Source organism: Aegilops tauschii, chromosome 6, assembly GCF_002575655.3.
Source record: "Aegilops tauschii subsp. strangulata cultivar AL8/78 chromosome 6, Aet v6.0, whole genome shotgun sequence".
Taxonomy (NCBI): Eukaryota; Viridiplantae; Streptophyta; class Magnoliopsida; order Poales; family Poaceae; genus Aegilops; species Aegilops tauschii.
In genome coordinates this window covers 205,023,679-205,043,057 of record NC_053040.3, presented here as the reverse complement: position 1 = coordinate 205,043,057, position 19,379 = coordinate 205,023,679, and the positions used below count along the sequence as shown (strand labels likewise).

The following is a 19,379-nucleotide window of genomic DNA, read 5'->3' as shown; positions in this document are numbered from 1 at the left end:
GCCGGGGCGTCGCAGTCGGCGTGCTGCAGCCAAAGCTCCAGGGGGCCCCTCGGCGGCATCTCGGCAGAGAAGAACTGCGGGAAGCGGATCCAGGTGCGCGGCGGCATAGCTGCCCACATCACGAGTTCACGCGAGGACTCGCGGCGTGGACTCCTGGGGCGACAGCGTGCGTCACCACGGCGCGGCAGCTACGGCCCCGACGCGGGCATCGGCGCTCGTCGCCTCCTCCTCCGGAGCCCTCAGCTTGGGCGTACAGAGGTAGCGGATACCCAGGAGGGGTCCGCTCGTACCAAGGCCTCGACACCTCTAGCCTCACGACCATGTCGCGGCGGTGTCTCGGCCTGTTCCTTGGCGGAAGTGGGCCGGGCTCGTCGCGGGGGGTTTTCCCTTTCTGTGCAGCCGAGAACCTTCGAATAGGCGCCATGGGGGTCGCTGCGAGCAATGAGGCGAGGAAGGAGAAGCGAGTAGGAAGAGATAAGCAACGGGGGTTCTGCCCCCCCCTCCTCATTTATAGCAGGAGAAGGCCAACCGGCGATCCCCATGATCACAGGTAATGATGATATTTATCTGCATGTAGTAGGGACTCGTCAAGTCAGCCAGTTGCCAAGGTAGCGTGGGGAAGTGGAGACACCCACGTCCAATCAATCGCCACGGGTCGACCAAGGTCGCAGGCTGTTGGGCCCGCGGCACTCCGCACTTGCCCCTTGGCTTCGCCTCGAAGCCAATTCTGAGCGCGCTTTGGGCCCGGGGGCTACTGTCGGCGTCCTAGGAACGGGGGTCCCCAGACTTGCCTGCCTGCGGCCCACGGTGTGGCTCCACCAGCGGCCCTGTATGGCCCATCTTCACCAGCAAACACTCAAGACCCTCGCTAGGGGCCAAGCCTCGCGAGGCGGACGACACAAGACCTCCTCGGGAGCGGCCTCACCAGGCTAGTTCCCGAGGGGCGGAGAGATCAAGGCAAGGGTCACCTCGTGAGGTTCCTGTGACACAAGCCACAACGACTGGAGCCAGGCGGGAGCCAGGCGGGCGGCAGTGCGCACAGTGTCCTCGTTTCCTCTTTGGTGCTAAAGGGGCAAGCGCAGGCGAGGAGTCTCGAGGCCTCAGGCAAAGGTTTCCATATCGGTGCAACGAGACCAAGGCCAGCAGGACGGCAGGACAAAGGTCACTGTGGAGCCCAAGACGGTGTCACCACCAGAACCTTTGGCAGGCGAAGACCACCTTTAGTCAGGATAACTTGTACTAGTTGTCTCCCTTTGAATTTGGCCGTTGTTGGCTCCCTTCCCGCTCAATATTTGGGGAGAGGACCAGGGCCTCTATAAATAGGAATAGCCACCACAATAGGAGTCAACTTAGCCTGAATTGAGATCATCCTCACCCACGCAAGTTCACCAAGCACAAGAACACCTCTCCTCAGGAGGCTGTTCTTCCCCTTGTACTGTTCATCCTCAGCCCAAGAGGCAATCCACCACACCACACTGGAGTAGGGTATTACACCACAATAGTGGCCCAAACCAGTATAAATCTCGTGTCTCTTGTGTTGCGGGTTCGTTGAGCAAGGCCTTGAGATTGCGGTGAGGCTAAGGGCGTGATTAGGTAGGAGGAGATCTTCATGCGCACCCCAGTGTTCGAACCTCAAGGGTTTTGCCGGAACCCGAAATCCGACAACGACCGTAATCTCATGGGCTTGGAAGTAGGGGCGCAGTTTCCTTGAGGCCATGATGAGGCCAAAAATCAACTTTTGCACACCAGAGTACCTCGATCTAGCCCCCTGTAACAAGGAGTTGACAAAGTACACTCGGCGCTGCACCAATTTCTTCCTTGCCGCGTCCTTGGGGTCATCCCTGCTGCCGTGCTCCTCTCTACCCTGATCCTCATCCAGTCTTGTCGGGCTTTGCTTATTATCTGTTTCCTCTACTTCCCGCTGCGCCACTAGGGCTGCACTAACCACTTGATTGGTTGCCGCCAAGTATAGCAGCAACAGCTCTTGGGGTTTAGGAGGAACCAAAGTGGGCACAGAGGACAAGTAGGTCTTTAGATCCTGCAGTGTTGCATCTGCCTCTGGAGTCGACTTCATGGGCCCTGCCTTCTTCAAAATTTTGAAGAAGGGCAAGGCACGCTCGATAGACTTGGAGATGAACCTGCTAAGCGCGGCAATGCGTCCTATCAGACGCCTCACATCTTTGACTATCATGGTTGCCTGGATCTGCTCAATAGCCTTGATCTTATCTGGATTGGCCTCGGACCCTTGATGGGACACAAAGAAACCAAGTAGCTTGCTGGAGGGAACGCCAAATACGCACTTCTCCGGGTTCAGCTTCAAGTTGATCTTACGCAGATTTAGCAAATGTCTCTTCCAAATCCTGATGAGGGTTAATTCGTCCTTGGTCTTGACCACAATATCATCCATATAAGCCTCAATATTTCTGCGCAACTGTGGTTCAAAACTGATTGGGACCGCCCTTGCAAAAGTAAACCCGGCACTCTTTAATCCAAAAGGCATGTGCACAAAGCAGTACGTACCGCATGGGGTGATGAACGAGGTCTTCTCTTCATCTTCCTTGGACATGAAGATCTGATGATATCCAGAGTACGCATCCATAAAAGATATCAAATCACAACCTGAAGTGGAGTCCACAATCTGGTCGATGCGCGGCAAAGGAAATGGATCCTTTGGGCAAGCCTTGTTGAGATCTGTGAAATCCACGCACTACCTCCATTTTCCGTTGGCCTTGCGCACAACCACTGGGTTTGCTAACCATGTTGGGTGTAGTACTCCTCTGACCAAACGAGTTGCCTCAAGTTCTTGATCTCCTCGGCAATGAATTGATGTCGTTCGAAGGCCTGTTTCCGGACTTTTTGCTTCAAGGGTCGCGCAGATAGCAAGTTGGTGCTCGATTACCTCCCTGGGAACACCGGGGATATCAGATGTTTGCTAGGCAAACACATCGATATTCGCCCACAGGAAGGCAACGAGCGCACTTTCCTATTTGTCATCAAGGGTGGCGCTGATAGTGAAGGTACCATCAACGCCAGTCAGCCCTGTCGGGGCCTTCTTCACATGGGGTGTACCAAACTTGGATCTCTTACTGCTGGAACTCCCCGGCAAGTCATCAACAGGTGCAGCGCACTCTGAAGAGGTATGCTTCCCGGATTCCTTGCTGGTGTCCCTGCTATCCTTCTTCTTTCATTTTCTTGCCTTGGCGGGAACTGATGTTGTTTCCATGGCCTCTACCGCGACTGCATCCCAGTACATCCTATCGACGCAAATGAGTGTGTCTTTGTCATCTGTCAGGATGGTAATGACCCCCACCGGCCCTGACATCTTCAGGGTGTTGTAGGCATAGTGGGATGCCGCCATGAACTTTGCCAGAGCTGGGCATTCTAGGATCCCATTCGACGGCAGGGGGAGGTCGACCACATCACACACAATCTTCTCAGTCCTGTAGTTCTACTCTCCTCCGAATGTCACTGGCAACGTAATCTTTCCCTTAGGATGACTCATGTCGGGATTAACTCCTTGAAACATGCCAGTGGCCTTAAGCTCTTCCTCTGCTATCTGAAGCTTGTTGATAACCTTTGGGGAAATCAAATTCAACCCGGCCCCGCCCTCAACTAGCATCTTTGTGACTTTGAGGTTACAAATTGTCGGAGAGACCAACAACGGCAAACATCCTACTGCAGTGGTGCGGTCAGGATGGTCCTCTTCATCAAAGATGATGGGCGTGCGTGACCATTTGAGTGGCTTCCGAGACTCTGCTGCTGGCTCCGTGGCATTGACTTCATGCGCCCACCGTTTAAGTTGGGAGTGAGAGGAGTTCAGAGATGCACCCCCGTCAATGCACAGGGCGTCAGTGGCCTTCTGGAATTCCTACTCGCTAGTTTCCTCTTCATCCCCTCCATCACTCTCATCATTGAAAACATCTTTCTCTTGGCCCCTGGCGGGCTTTCCTTGGTTCCGAAAGGCCTTGCCGGGGTGATTTGCTTCACCGCCTCAGCCCTTCCTGCTAGTGCCATTCTGCCTTTTTCCTTATCACGCTTCTCATATTCAGCCATCTACCTCTTGACAAGCTGCCCAACCTGATGACACTCTTGGAGATCGTGGTCTTTGGTCCGATGGATCTTGCAGTACGGCCCATCGACTTTCCCAGCCTTATCGGCAGCCACAGCCTCCCGGCAGTCAGCGCATGCGGCAGCTTCCTTGCCGGGGACTGTCGATGTCAAAACCGGCGGATCTCGGGTAGGGGGTCCCGAACTGTGCGTCTAAGGCAGATGGTAACAGGAGGCGGGGGACACAATGTTTACCCAGGTTCGGGCCCTCTCGATGGAGGTAATACCCTACTTCCTGCTTGATTGATCTTGATGATATGAGTATTACAAGAGTTGATCTACCACGAGATCATAGAGGCTAAACCCTAGAAGCTAGCCTATGGTATGATTGTTGTTGGTCCTACGGACTGAACCCGCCGGTTTATATAGACACCGGAGGGGGGCTAGGGTTACATAGAGTCGGTTACAAGGGTGAGATCTTCATATCCATATTGCGAAGCTTGCCTTCCACGCCAAGGAGAGTCCCATCCGGACACGGGTCGAAGTCTTGAGTCTTGTATCTTCACAGTCCAACTGTCCGGCAGAAGTATATAGTCCAGCTGTCCGAGGACCCCCTAATCCAGGACTCCCTTAGTAGCCCCTGAACCAGGCTTCAATGACGATGAGTCCGGCACGCAGATTGTCTTCTGCATTGCAAGGCGGGTTCTTCTCCAAATTCTGAACACTTGTTTGAGTAGTGTCCGGCTTCCCATAAATGTTGTACTCCTTGGCTTTCGCGCCTAATAATGGATATTCTCCACGCGTCGAGCGAATGCGAGAAGTCAGGGCATTTTTTCAATTGCCACCCTAGCCATGTGGGTAAAACATCTATTAAAGAGACGGGGATTCTCAGATCCAGATCACACCATCGTCCCACAGCGAGTATCCATCGGAGCGCGCCCGAAAAAAATCCATTCTAACATTGCCGATCGTCGCAGCTCCTCCTCTCGCTCCTGTAGCCCTAAGCCCGGCAATTGGAAGAAGTGTTCCATCCCCCATAGCCAATTATTAGAGTTGTAGACCCAGGGGTTTCTCCCTCCAGCGTATATGGTCCCCGTTCGAGCCGGGCTCGCAACCTATAACGGCGGGGAGCAAGCGGAGATCTTTCCCAGCCCATCCATGGGGGAGCGGGTATGCCTCGTCCATTACTTATTAAGAGGGCTTGGATTTCCAATTCATCCGTTCCTCCGTGGGCTCCTGGAGTTCTATGGCCTCCAGCTGCATAATTTCACTCCCGCCTCCATATTACACATTGCTGGCTATGTCGCCCTTTGCGAGCTGTTTCTGGGCTGTGAAGCTCATTTCGAGCTATGGAAGAGGCTATTCTGCCTCGTACCCCATACACAGGAGGGGTCACTGTACCAAGTGGGCGGAGCCAAAATATGGCGCATCGCCGGGACCGGATACCCGTCCGGTACTCCAAAGAAGACATCAGAGGACTGGCCTTCGGAGTGGTTTTATAAGGAGGACGTCCCCCTTCCAGACCCTATTCGGATGGGCCTCCCTGAGTTCGACAACGCTCCCCTGAAGAAACGCCGCAGCTGGCGCCCTCGGAGCCCTCAGGAGGAAGATAACAGAGAAGTCCTTTACCTGATGGGCCGGATAAAAATAATGGCTCAATCAGGACTGACACTTCAATATCGAGGGCACCCCATGTGGCACTTTAACGGGGAAGATGATGCCACCCGCTGCGGGCGTAAGGGACCAGACTCAGTTGCTACTCTAGCAAAAATTATGTCCGATTTGTACAAGGGAGAGGAAGAGGAGTTCATCTGCATTAAGCCACGGGATGAATTCTCCATGTACAACCCTCCAAGCTGGGTGACGCTGTCACTTTTTACTCCCAGCCTTCCCCCATTCTTCGTCGTAAGTACTTACCTTGACGTTTCATGGCAGGAACTGCGAAAAGCTGTAAGGGAGGTCAACAGCCCACCTCCACAACCGGAGGACCCTGACTGGGCCCTCGATCCCGGACTCGAAGAGGATCCGGACATATTTGTGGAGCTGATCGACAGGACATTCTATTAATTGAGCTGCGATGATGCCATGGTGGCCATCATAGCCGACTATCCTGGGCTACTCCCTGCATCGCATGTAAGTAAAACCGGAGTCCCAACTTCCGAGAAGGATCCCCTTTTTTGCACTTCACCTACATACACATATGGTGTCTTACAGGGAAGGCCCTCGGGACGCCATGCCGAACCCGCAGTGACTCACCAACAAGGGGCACCGAAGCCGGGTAGGCTAAAAAGGAAGGCGGTCAGGACTGAGACACCGTTGCAGAGGTATGATACAGAACCTCGCTCCGTGGTTGTCGTCTTTTAAAATATAATAACGTCCATGTTTCCTAGTAGGAAAAACGCTCGCCGGACTATGTCCGAAGAGGTTGCCGATCATGCCTCCACCAGTCAGGCTCCAGGGCCGGACATAGAGGCGGAAGCTAATACGGGGCGAACGCCGGATGCTCCTCCTACAGAGGATGCGGATAGATTATCCGCTACAAATTCCGAAGTGGAGAGCGCCATGAATTACAGGCGTCGCCGGGCCGTATTCCGTGACGCTTGTTTCTCCCAAGAGGCGTTTGATGCCTTCAACTCAGGAGACGCGTACATCCGTGCCGCTCAAAATGGTCTTGCCAGAGTCACGGACCAGTATGTAAAGGATATACGGGTAAGAAAATCTGTTGATTATATATATCAGTAGCCCCTGAGACTTGAAACAGTTGACACAACTGATTTAAGGATCATTATTGGTGCAGGTTCTTACAGAGAAGAAAACCCAATTGTCTCAAGAGCTGGAAGAGTGCAAAGCCCAGCTACGGGCCGCAGTTGCCGCATTGAAGGAGTCCGAAAAGGTCCCCTCTGGTAATACTTGTTTCCATTGCAAAGAATGACATGTACCAGATAGTATGCGGCATGCATGCAAATCTAACAATAGATGTTGCAGATGACTCCGGAGTGAATCCGGAGGCCATGCCGGGGGATGCGCAACATGCTAATCGACAGCTAAATGCTGGCGAGCGCGTGCTTACGCGAGTTAGGCAGGAGAAAAATGATCTCCAAGACGCCAATATCCAGCTGGGCGTGGAACTGAAAGATGTTCGAGCCCAGCTTGCGGACTCCGTGAAGAAGAATAAGCGGCTTTGACGCGGCATTTTCAGTAAGTGCTTGAACGAACTTTTGAAAGAATTCGGCGAAGAAGCCATAACAGAGTTATGTCTGCAGGTATGCTGACGGGTCATCCCGCGGAGGAGATGCCCGGGTCTGCGGGTGATCTTCTACAAGAGCTCTCACAACTGCACGAACAAGTTCAACAGGTGATGCAGGGTATTGCCCAAGCCTTGTGGCCATCCGCCTCCCCGCCAGGAGGCATGGGGGAGCTTATAGAGAAGCTCAAGGGAGCGCGGCGGCGCTTCCGATTATGGAAGATATCAGCTTGCCAACAAGGTGCAAGGGAAGCGTGGGCCATGGTGAAGACGCGATATACCAAAGCTGACCCAAACCACATGGCCAAGGTCGGACCTGTGGGGCCCGATGGGAAAGAGATCCCCGTCAGTTTGGTGTATGACCAAGTAGAATTAGCCGCAAAGTATTCCCAACAGAATTGTAGGCTAGACAGCCTGTTGGATGGTATAGAAGAAGAATTTAGTCAGTCTAAGTGACTGTGTACTTCAAGTGACATATATTGTCCCTAGCTGGATTGTAAATCATTTGTCATGGCAGACCTTTTCGCTTCGATCTCTGGACCCGATAGTCCGGAGTGTATCCGAATACCCGCTCAGTTATGTAAAAACTGGGGTACGCGTGGAAACCAGGTGTAGGGGTCATAAGTTCTTGAACAGACAATTACCCAACTAGCTATGTTATATTACATGGATAGTAAGAAACATCTTCCAGGGAGAATAGTTCCGTTAAGGGTTCCTTTCCCTGGGTACACATGCCCTAATGTGCATGTCCGAACTGCGAAAAGAGACGCAGGCTATAAACATCTGGGGCATGTATTAAAATAAATAAAAGTCATCTTTTGTTCACCGACCGAGTATTCCCTTAAGAACGCGAGCTTTCGGCTTCACCCAGTCTGAGGTACACATCCGGCTGACCCGGCAGTAACAATCGCAGAGGTGCTCCCCTTATGCCCTAGCCAAATTAACGGGAACGTAGGGCATAAACACAAGAGCCAGGCAACCCAGCTTGGCCAAAACTTAAGTCATATCGATGCATATAATGGCGAAAAAGGTACATGTGGAAGAATAACACATGTGTGGGGCATAAAGCCCGGAAAATAGTTATATTAAGCTTCTATATAAGAAGCCCCCAGGTATAATGAGCGAGGTTAGCGCGTCAAGATTGTGTAGTCAAGACACAATTTAGCCTTTTAAGGCCTTGAAGAAAAGGAAAAATGAAGAGAGAAAGAAAGAAAAGACAGATAATGGATATGTAAAAAATTGACGGAGGTAAGGAGACGAACAAAGAGTCCGACACTAGGCGTAGAACCTTTGGAGTCTGGCTGCGTTCCATGGGTTTGGCTCGAGTCGATTATCCGATGCATCCCGCAGACGGTACGCTCCACCGGTCAGAACCTGGTCACTAATGAAGGGACATTCCCATTTGGGCTTGAGCTTGTTCTTTTTCTTCACCGGTAGGCGTAGAACGACTTCGCCAATGTTATAAGCTTTGGCCCGTACTTCTCTGCTTTGATACCTTCGAGCCTGTTGCTGATAGAATGCGGAACGGGCTTTTGCCATGTCACGCTCCTCCTCCAGGGCGTCCAAACTATTCTGCCGATCGAGCTCGGCCTCTTTTTCTTCATACATGCGCACTCGAGGTGAATCATGAATTATGTCGCAGGGCAGTACCGCCTCTGCGCCGTACACCATAAAAAACAGTGTGTATCCGGTAGTGCGATTCGACGTGGTCCGCAGCCCCCATAGTACGGAGTCGAGCTCCTCTACCTACTGCGTGTTTGATTCCTTTAAGGACCGCACTAATCTGGGTTTAATGCCACTCATGATAAGACCATTTGCTCGAGCGACTTGACTGTTAGTTTGCGGGTGATAGACAGAAGCATAATCGAGCTTGATGCCGATGTTGCTGCACCAAAGTTTTACCTCGTCGGCTGTAAAGTTCGAGCCATTGTCGGTGATGATGCTGTGGGGGATGCCATAACGGTGTACAACCCCAGATATGAAGTCTATCACCGGTCCAGATTTAGCCGTTTTGACTGGTTTGGCTTCTATCCATTTGGTGAATTTGTCCACCATGACCAATAGGTATTTTTTCTTATGGGTTCCTCCTTTGAGGGGTCCGACCATATCAAGCCCCCAGACCGCAAAGGGCCAAGTAATGGGGATTGTTTGGGGAGCGTTAGGTGGCATATGGCTTTGGTTTGCAAAAAGCTGGCAACCGACGCAACGTTGAACAAGGTCCCATGCGTCTGCTCGGACCGTCGGCCAATAGAAACCTGTACGGAAGGCCTTCCTTATAAGGGCCCGGGATCCGGCGTGGTGGCCGCCGAGTCCAGCATGGATTTCTGCCAAAAGCTTCCGCCCTTCCTCTTTGGAGATGCACCTTTGAAGGACTCCGGTAGTGCTTTTCTTATAAAGCTCTCCCTCGTGGACCTTGTAGGCTTTAGACCGCCGCACTATGAAGTGTGCCTCATTTTGGTCCTCGGGTAGTTCTTGCCTGGTTAGGTAGGCCAGGAATGGTTCTGTCCACGGGGCAATGATGGCCATTATCACATGGGCTGAAGGTGTTATTTCGGTGGCAGAGCCTCCGATTGTGTCAGAGTGTTCGGTATCTGGTGTTGTGGCCGGGTCCGGACTATTGTTACCGGTTTCCCTTTCCCATACCACGGATGGCTTAAACAGCCTTTCCAAGAATATGTTAGGTGGGACAGGGTCGTTCTTAGCGCCGATACGGGCGAGGATATCCGCCGCCTGATTGTTTTCCCGAGCCACATGGTGGAATTCAAGCCCCTCGAACCGAGCTGACATTTTGAGGCCGGCATTGCGGTAAGCCGCCATTTTCGGATCCTTGGCGTCGAAGTCTCCATTTATTTGAGATATTGCGAGGTTCGAGTCCCCACGCACCTCTAGGCGTTGAATGCCCATGGAAACTACCATCCGGAGACCATGTAACAGGGCCTCGTATTCGGCTGCGTTGTTCGAGTCTGCGTATAGTATTTGGAGTATGTATTGGACTGTATCTCCGGTGGGGGATGTTAGGACGACGCCAGCCCCCAGACCAGCAGCATTTTAGAGCCGTCGAAGTGCATGATCCAATTGGAGTACGCGCCGTATTCTTTAGGGAGTTCGGCTTCTGTCCACTCGGCGACAAAATCGGCTAGTAGTTGCGACTTAATGGCTCGCCGTGGTCTATAGTTTATGTCGAACGGGAGGAGCTCGATAGCCCATTTGGCAATCCGGCCCATGGCATCGCGGTTGTTTATTATGTCATTGAGTGGTACTTCCGAGGCCACCGTAATTGAACACTCTTGAAAGTAGTGTCGTAATATCCGGGATGCCATAAATACCTCGTATGCTATCATTTGATAATGTGGGTACCGTGATTTGCATGGAGTGAGGACAGTGAATACATAATATACCGGCTTTTGAAGTGGGAATTTATGTCCGTCCGTCTCTCGTTCGACGACGAGCACTGCGCTTACAACTTGGTGAGTTGCCGCTATATATAACAGGATTGGTTCGCCGAAATTTGGCGCGGCCAAGATTGGGTTGGTGGCTAGGATGGCTTTTATTTCTTCCAATCCGGCCGTGGCCGTGTCCATCCACTCGAAGTGTTTGGTGCACCGAAGAAGGCGATAAAGGGGTAGTGCCTTTTCTCCTAATCGGGAGATAAAGCGGCTTAAGGCCGCCACGCATCCAGTTAACTTCTGGATTTGCTTGAGGTCAGTTGGGATAGCCAACTGTGACAGAGCTCGGATTTTAGCCGGATTTGCTTCAATTCCTCTACGGGAGACGATGAAGCCCAGGAGCTTTCCGGCGGCCACGCCGAAAACGCATTTTTCCGGATTGAGCTTGATGTCGTATGTTCGGAGATTGTCGAACGTGAGCCTCAAGTCGTCTATTAAGGATTCGACGTGTCTGGTTTTAACGACCACATCGTCTACGTATGCCTCCACTGTTTTGTCGATCTGTTTTTCCAGACATGTCTGAATCATGCGTTGATACGTTGCACCGGCATTTTTGAGCCCGAAGGGCATTGTGTTAAAACAGAAGGGACCGTATGGAGTGATAAATGCCGTTGCGGCTTGATCAGACTCCGCCATCTTAATTTGGTGGTAACCGGAGTATGCTTCGAGGAAGCACAATGAGTCGTGTCTTGTGGTAGCGTCGCTAATTTGATCGATGCGAGGGAGGGGGAAGGGATCCTTTGGGCAAGCCTTATTAAGGTCCTTGAAGTCGACGCATAGGCGCCATGATTTGTCCTTCTTTGGTACCATCACCAGGTTTGCTAGCCAGTCCGGATGTTTTATTTCTCTAATGAATCTGGCCTCGAGTAACTTGGCTAGCTCCTCTCCCATGGCTTGTCGCTTAGGTTCAGAGAAACGGCGAAGAGTCTGCTTGACCGGCTTGAATCCCTTTAGAATGTTAAGGCTATGCTCGGCCAGCCTGCGTGGGATTCCTGACATGTCTGAAGGATGCCAGGAAAATATGTCCCAATTCTCTCGCAGGAACTCCCATAGTGCGGCGTCTACAGCGGGGTTTAACTGTGCCCCGATGGATGCTGTTTTTGTAGGGTCCGTTGGGTGGACTTGGAATTTGACTATTTCATCCGCTGGTTTAAAAGAGGTGGACTTGGATCTTTTGTCAAGTACCACGTCGTCCCTGTCCACTGTGGAGCGCAGCGCAATTAATTCCTCGGCCGCGAGGGCTTCGGATAATGCCTCGAGGGCCAGTGCGGCTGTTTTGTTTTCAGCGTGGAGTGCTATGTCCGGATCACTAGCTAGAGTGATGATTCCATTGGGCCCGGGCATTTTGAGCTTCATGTACCCGTAATGGAGTATGGCTTGGAAGATCGTGAATGCCTCCCGCCCTAGAAGGGCGTGGTATCCGCTACTGAACGGGGCCACTTGGAATGTAATTTCTTCAGACCTATAATTCTCCGGCGTGCCGAATACCATATCTAGTGTGATTTTCCTAGCACATCGTGCCACCCGACTAGGGATGATTCCTCTGAAGGTCGTGCTGCTTTGCTCAATGCGGTTTCTATCTATTTCCATTTTTTGAAGAGTCTCCTCATAAATGAGGTTTAATCCGCTGCCGCTGTCCATGAGCACTTTAGTAAGCCGAAAGCCGTCCACAATTGGACTAAGGACCAAGGCGGCTGGTGCTCAGGCTGTTCGGAATTTTGGTTCGTCACTGGCATTGAAGGTGATAGCCGTGTCGCTCCATGGATTTATTGCTGCCACGTGGCAGACTTCGGCAAGGCTGCGGAGTGCTCGCTTACGCCTATTATTTGAGGCGAAGGTCTCGAAGACTCTCAATACTGTATTGTTGTTATCCACGGGGTGGTGCTCTGCGGTATTTTTAATGAGGAGATCCTCACCGCTCTTAGCCACCTGCCGGAGTACCCAACATGCTCTAAGGCTGTGTGTTGGTATGGTATCCGATGTACTGTGAATTTTGCATGGCCCATTAAGCCATCCCTCCAATACGGTTCCACGCCCTGTAGTGGGCTTTTGCTTGTTTGTAATTGAGTCGGGCGACTTATGAGAGTGCACCCTTTTAGTTCGGACTGGGGGTTTTGTCAGAGCCGGATTATCCCAAAATTTTATTTGGGTTTTCCAGGCGCTTTCCATCGCACAGTACTTCCGTACTATGGCCGCCAAGTCAGCGAAGTGTGCTATGTCACGGCGACTAATGGTGTTGAGTATTCCCTTGTCCGTGCAATTATTGCAAAAGAATGAAATTGCGTCTTCCTCACGACAGTCCTTGACCTTGTTCATTACAAGGAGGAATCTGGCCCAATAGTGATGTACTGTCTCCTGGGGCTCTTGCCTAATGTGGGAAGGATCATTTATATCTGGGTGGGTGGGTGGATTTAAGTCCGGACCTTGACCCGATCTGAGACCCAGGGGCGGAGGAGTTTCCGATCTTGGAAGTTCGGGCTCCGTGATGTTGCCCAATGGGTCTGGCCCGCTGCCTGATTCTAGGTTCAGGGTTTGGGCGATGTCCTCCCGTAGACGGGTATCCGGCTCGGAGAGCTCAGGAATCCGGACATAGTTTGTCCTCAAGATAGAGGAAGAATCGCCGCATTGCTCCTCCACCACCGCTATCTGATGGGTGACCGGCGGAGAGTTAATCTCCCTTTGGTCGGGTTTAAGCCCAATCTAATCATAGTCAGTAGCGACTCCCAAAGCGGCGATGCGATCCAAGAGCTCGTTCGAAGAGGAGAGCTCCATTGGATTCATCCGCTCGGTAAGTTCCGAGCCGATGTGGAGGCTGTTTTCGATGACCCGAGAAGTCATCGTCGGCGCAGTGGCCGAACGGACGGTCATGACGAAGCCGCCTAGTCGGAGAGTTTGGCCTACAGTCAGGGCTCCCCCAGAGGTGATGTTGTCCCTGACAACAAGACGAGCCATCCTTCCTTATAATGACGGCACAGTGGAACTCTCAATGAAAGCACCAATGTCGGTGTCAAAACCGGCGGATCTCGGGTAGGGGGTCCCGAACTGTGCGTCTAAGGTGGATGGTAACAGGAGGCGGGGGACACAATGTTTACCCAGGTTCGGGCCCTCTCGATGGAGGTAATACCCTACTTCCTGCTTGATTGATCTTGATGATATGTGTATTGCAAGAGTTGATCTACCATGAGATCCTAGAGGCTAAACCCTAGAAGCTAGCCTATGGTATGATTGTTGTCGGTCCTACGGACTAAACCCGCCGGTTTATATAGACACCGGAGGGGGGCTAGGGTTACACAGAGTCAGTTACAAGGGAGGAGATCTTCATATCCGTATTGCCAAGCTTGCCTTCCACGCCAAGGAGAGTCCCATCCGGACACGGGTCGAAGTCTTGAGTCTTGTATCTTCACAGTCCAACAGTCCGGCAGAAGTATATAGTCTGGCTGTCCGAGGACCCCCTAATCCAGGACTCCCTCAGGGACCTCGGCCTTAGCCTTCTTGCCGGTACTAAGCGTGCCCGATCCTTCGACGGTCATCACCACCTTATCCTTGTGCCTCTTTTTGTGCTTCTTATTCTTCTTCTTCTTCTTCTGACTGGTGGACTCACCATCATCCTCTGAGTCGATGTCGACACAATCTTCCTCCCCAGGAAGCTTTCTTCCCTCCTCCACCCGAGCGCACTTGTCCACCAAGGTGTAAAGCTCCTTCACAGTCTTGGGCAGCCGCACATTCATCTTAGAACGTACCCTGCGGTTACGCACGTTCGACTGGAAGGCAGCTATCAGAGCTATTGGGTGGATATCTGGGATGTTTTTGTGGACTTTTCTGAATCTCTGCAAGTACTTCCGCAGAGTCTCACCTTCCTTCTGCTGGAGAAGCTGCAAGTCGCTGGGTCGCCCTGGTTCTTGGTGGCCACCCGTGAAGGCGCCAATGAACTCATGGCACAAGTCAGCCCATGAGGAAATAGAGTTCTCCCGCAGATGCATTAGCCAAGACCTCACGTTGGACTTGAGTGCCAAAGGGAAGTAGTTGGCAAATACCTTCTCATCTCTTCCCCCGGCAGCTTGAACAACAATGGTGTAGATGCTCTAGAAATCTAATGGGTTTAGCCTCCCATCGTACTTCTCGGGTATCTCTGGCTTGAGCATGCGAGCGGATGGCCAACGGACTTGCAGTCTCGAAAGGTAGGCACCCGCCATCCTTGAGCGCAGGCTCGTCGACGTCGGGCCATCGCACCCATCGGTCCAGCAGTGGTCGTCGTGGCGTTGCTCGATGACGACGCGCGTGCCTCCCCTCCGCCTGTCCTCTCGGGCTCGCCGTTGGCTTGTACATGCTCGAGGGTTGGAAGAGGCTCAGATGTTGTCGGTTTCTTGGTTTGGCAGTGCCCGCGCTGGTGGCCGTGGTGGGGACTACACAGTGGGGGCGGCCCCTTCCGTACGGCCAGCGGCGAGCCGCCGTTGTCGCTTGGGGAGGCCGTGGGCGGGCCAGCTCGGTGTGGCCCCCCAGCCTCGGCAAAGCCAATCAGACTCTGAATGGTGGCTCTCCATTCATCCATCTGATCGGTTGCCGGTGGGAACCTTAACAATAGTTGGGCCCGCGCCATGGCTTCCATAGCAGTGCTTGGCATCGGAGATGATGACGTGGATCGCTCCGCCGCCTGGCTTCTGACAATGCCGATGGCGACGGCTTCATGCCCACGCTGTTGCGAGCCAGTCACTTGGATGGCATGGTGGCGCAGTGAAGGCACTTGAGGGCCAGTGGTTCCGTCGGGCGATGTGGCTAGGTTGACCCGTTTCGGGGGAGGCACACGCGTTCCCGTCGCGCCTGTGGCGGGGGTGGCTGGAGGGTGGCGATTTTCCCTAGAGCTAGTGCCACCACTGTGGATGTGCCCTTCGGCGAGGAGAGAGGGTGTAGGCAAAGTAACACCCCCCCGTCCATACCTCGAGGAGCGCGGACGCTGGAGTGTTGTTGATGCTGCTCTCCTCCGGTGCCTACCGCTCCTGCTTCGGCCGACCGCGTCCCCCGCAGCGCCCGCATCCTCATGGGCCTCCGCATTCCCCGTGGCGTCGGCAGCCGTGGGTGGCGGAGCCTTCGAGGTGGATGGGTGAGCTATAGCACTGGGTTTCTTCTTGGGCGCCATAGTCGATGGAGCCGCAGACGATGGAAATGGCGATCAAGATGACGCGCTGCTCACGCTTTCGGATTCAAACAAGTGATCACCCTACCTGGCGCGCCAAAGATGTCGTGGGAAACTATGGACACCTATGGGGCCATGAGCCCCTTTCTGGTTCGGCGGGGGGATGGCACATTGCACAAAGAGTGGAGGAGCGTGAGACAGCACGGCAGAGATCACACAGGAAATCTTACCCAGGTTCGGGCCGCCGTGAGGTGTAAAACCCTACTCCTGCTTTGGTGGATTGATGGTGGACTATGGTGGAAAGCGCAGCGCTCTTGCCCAGCAAGGTTGCCTTGGGACGAGAACGGCTACGCGCGTATGAGTGTACAAGGGTCTGAATCGTTTCTATGATTGCCATGGGCCTCCTTTTATAGATCAAGGGGTCGCCACAGTGGCAAATCAGTCATTATGCACTCATTAGATAGCAAATAGTGCTATCATACCTAACTCGGCAGGCTAACAGAGCGCATTAAATGCGCCGCTCAATGTCACATCATAACTTGCCCGGCAAGCCCTGCCGGTCTGTTTTGCCAGCTTTGCGCCTGCTCGCTTGACACGTCGCAGGACGGGTGTCGCTTGTAGGTATTTTCTGTAGGAAGTGGCTCCCATGTGGAACATAGCAGCCACTTAGTCACATTGGATCTTGACATCGCACTGATCGATGACGTGCATCGTGATGAGGTGGTGCGGTGGAGTCTTGACGGGGTGTTCTACTTCGGCAGGCCCCGGCAGGCCTGCCGGGATGGTCTTGGGGATCGCTGCCAGGACGATCCTCGTCCTTGCTAGGCTCGTCTACCCGGCAAGGGAGGTTTTTCCCTTAGCAGCATCTTGCTTATCTGGCTTCAACTTGGCCATCTTGATCTGTGCTTGGATCCTTTGAGGGAATCAATCCATCATGCTTGGGTTGATCATGGTGTTGTGAACTTGACCTCATGCATGTGCACAGTCCGGGCAACGGACCCAGGATTTGTTGCACCAACACTTTGCCTGGTTGCTGCCTTAGGCAAGTTGCTAGTAGTGCTTCTGCTACCCTCATCATAGCTGTTCTCAGGACTAGTGTCTGCACTGAGACTTGCTTGCTCTTCTGACCTATTATGACTGTCACTGCCCTCTGACATAGCTGAAACTAAACCTCTGAATAGTTGGGTGTAGATAAAGTGGATGAGCATCACAAAGTACAACTTATTTTAAAAATATTAAGACAAAAATTTAACTTTAGTTTTCTGTAGAAGGCATTTCGGAGCTACCGATTTGACAAACTTGGTGAAACGAAGCACTGGTCAGAGTCTAAACATGAAGTTTCGGTCAGATCGAAATGCAGTTCGGTGACTCCGAGATGCTAGGGTTTCACAGAGAAAGTGATTTCGGTCGCGCTGATCAGTACACTTCGGTCAGACCGAGTTGTACTTGTGCAATGGCCAGGGCCAATCGGTGTGACCGAGATCCTCAGATCGGTCGGCCCGAGATGAGTTTGGCGGAATCCTAACCCTATGTTTTTGCATCAAATCTATTCTAAGGAATTCTTTTGGTGGATAGATCAATCTCATGCGTGGGAAGAACATGGGCATTAAACTTTCTACAAGAATCGGAGTTATGGAAAGCACAAAGGGTCAGATCCGTACCCTAACTTGGCGACACACTTGCTACGGCGGCAACGGTGGTGAGGATTCCGTTGACGGTGGCGGAGACCAGCGGTGGAGGCGCACTGGTGAAACGACGATGATCCGGAGACATAGAGGCGGAGTGCTGGGGAGGCGCGGATGAAATTGTTTGAAGAAAATTCCAAACTTCGAGTCGCGGTATATATACCCAGTCAGTGTGACCGAGTGGAACGACTGGGTGGCACCGAGATGCAAAACTGCTAGCAGTTACTGCAACTCAGTGTGACCGAATGGTTCTAATCGGTTGCACCGAGATGAAATCTAGATCAACTTAATGATTTTGGTGAGACCAAGGTGGATAGGTTGGTCTGACTGAAAATCAATAATAGGTTTTGGAAGTTAAGCCCTTGACAGATCGGTGACTCTGAGTGCTCCTCACCGGGAGGGTCCGAATTTGACTTGTTCAAACTTTGTGATGTAGCATGAATAGAGTTTGAGACGAGAAAAAACATAGATAGCTAGAGGGAGTACTTAGGCATTCTTGTCCATCCATTTGGCAAAAAGAAAAACCAAACAACCAAAGCAACAAATGGATGTCCTCGAATGGAGAAAATTATGAAACCAACATGCTCACATAATAATATAGCAAATAAAACATGTGGCAAAGCATGCACATACACTCTAGCATCTATCAAGCAATTGGCGATGGCTAGGTCATCTATATATGAGTATATTGACTTAGGAGTCAAATGAGAACATTTGATCATAGGTCATACTCATCTTTTAAGCATAAGTGGGGTTACCACTTTTACATAAAGCATTGTTGTATTCACATCATTTGAGTTGCTTTTGCTCAATTCTTAGAGCAAAGTTCCCCTAGATGTGATATCCCCCCTTAGAGGGATGAACTAACCTTGGGTTTTGTCGATGATGACTTCATGTCGGTGTTGAAGATGTGGATGCTCAATGTTGATGTAGATCGTTTGGAGCAATCCATTGGAGTGGGTTGCACTTTCAATACCTACATGGGTTAGTCCCACAAGGAACATGCGAGAATATCCATAGACATAGATTGAGACACACAGATGATGATGTCCATGAAAGCATTAGGTTACCTTGTCCCTTGTCTTGCCTAAAAGAGGGTTTGTGACTCCATGAACTAGTGCAACATATGGAAGTTGATTGCACATGTCCTTGCCAAAATGAATATGAGTGAAATATGTTGGCGGAGTCACCCTCAAGAACACTCTAGTTCTTCTTTGGGATCCACATCAACTTGATGGGAATCCTTGGAGTTGTAGTCGTACTTGATGAAGTGGAACTTGATGTAGTCTTGGCAACCCACTTGACCATGGCCTTAGGAGCTTCTTCAAATGAATCAATCTCTTCTTGAAGCTTGTCCTTGCCTTTTAGCTTGTGTTCTTGTGGTGGAAGATCATCTTGGGTTTGTGTCCCCTCAAAAGAAGTGGGGTCATACTTCTCTTGTTGAGGAACAAACTTCGTCTTGGGGTATTGATCTTCTTCCCACTCAACTCCATTGGCATTGAACTTTCATTCAAATACAACACCTTGATTCTTCCGGTGCCTTCCTTGCTTGCGTACAATTTCTTCGAATTGTTTACTCCCGGCAAGGCTCTTGTAAACACCTTTCTCTATAATTCCCTTCAATAAGCTATTTTCTTTCTCAAGTGTAACTTGGCTAAGAGAATAATTAGTGGAATCCAGAGAACTAATAGAAGCAACAATATTGGATTTAGCATGATTATTGTTAATACTAGAAGAAGAATCTTTCTTGCTCTTCTTGCTATATTTTACTTGTGGCATATAAGTAGAAAAGAGTAAACGCTTGGCAATGTAACAAGAACTCTTCT

The 19,379-nt window shown here is 51.6% G+C and overlaps 1 pseudogene; it reads left to right on the top strand.

The window, feature by feature from the left end:
- LOC141025972 (uncharacterized) overlaps nucleotides 1-14,690 on the top strand; it is a 69,645-nt pseudogene extending 54,955 nt beyond the window's left edge.
- The last annotated feature ends 4,689 nt before the right edge of the window (nucleotides 14,691-19,379 follow it).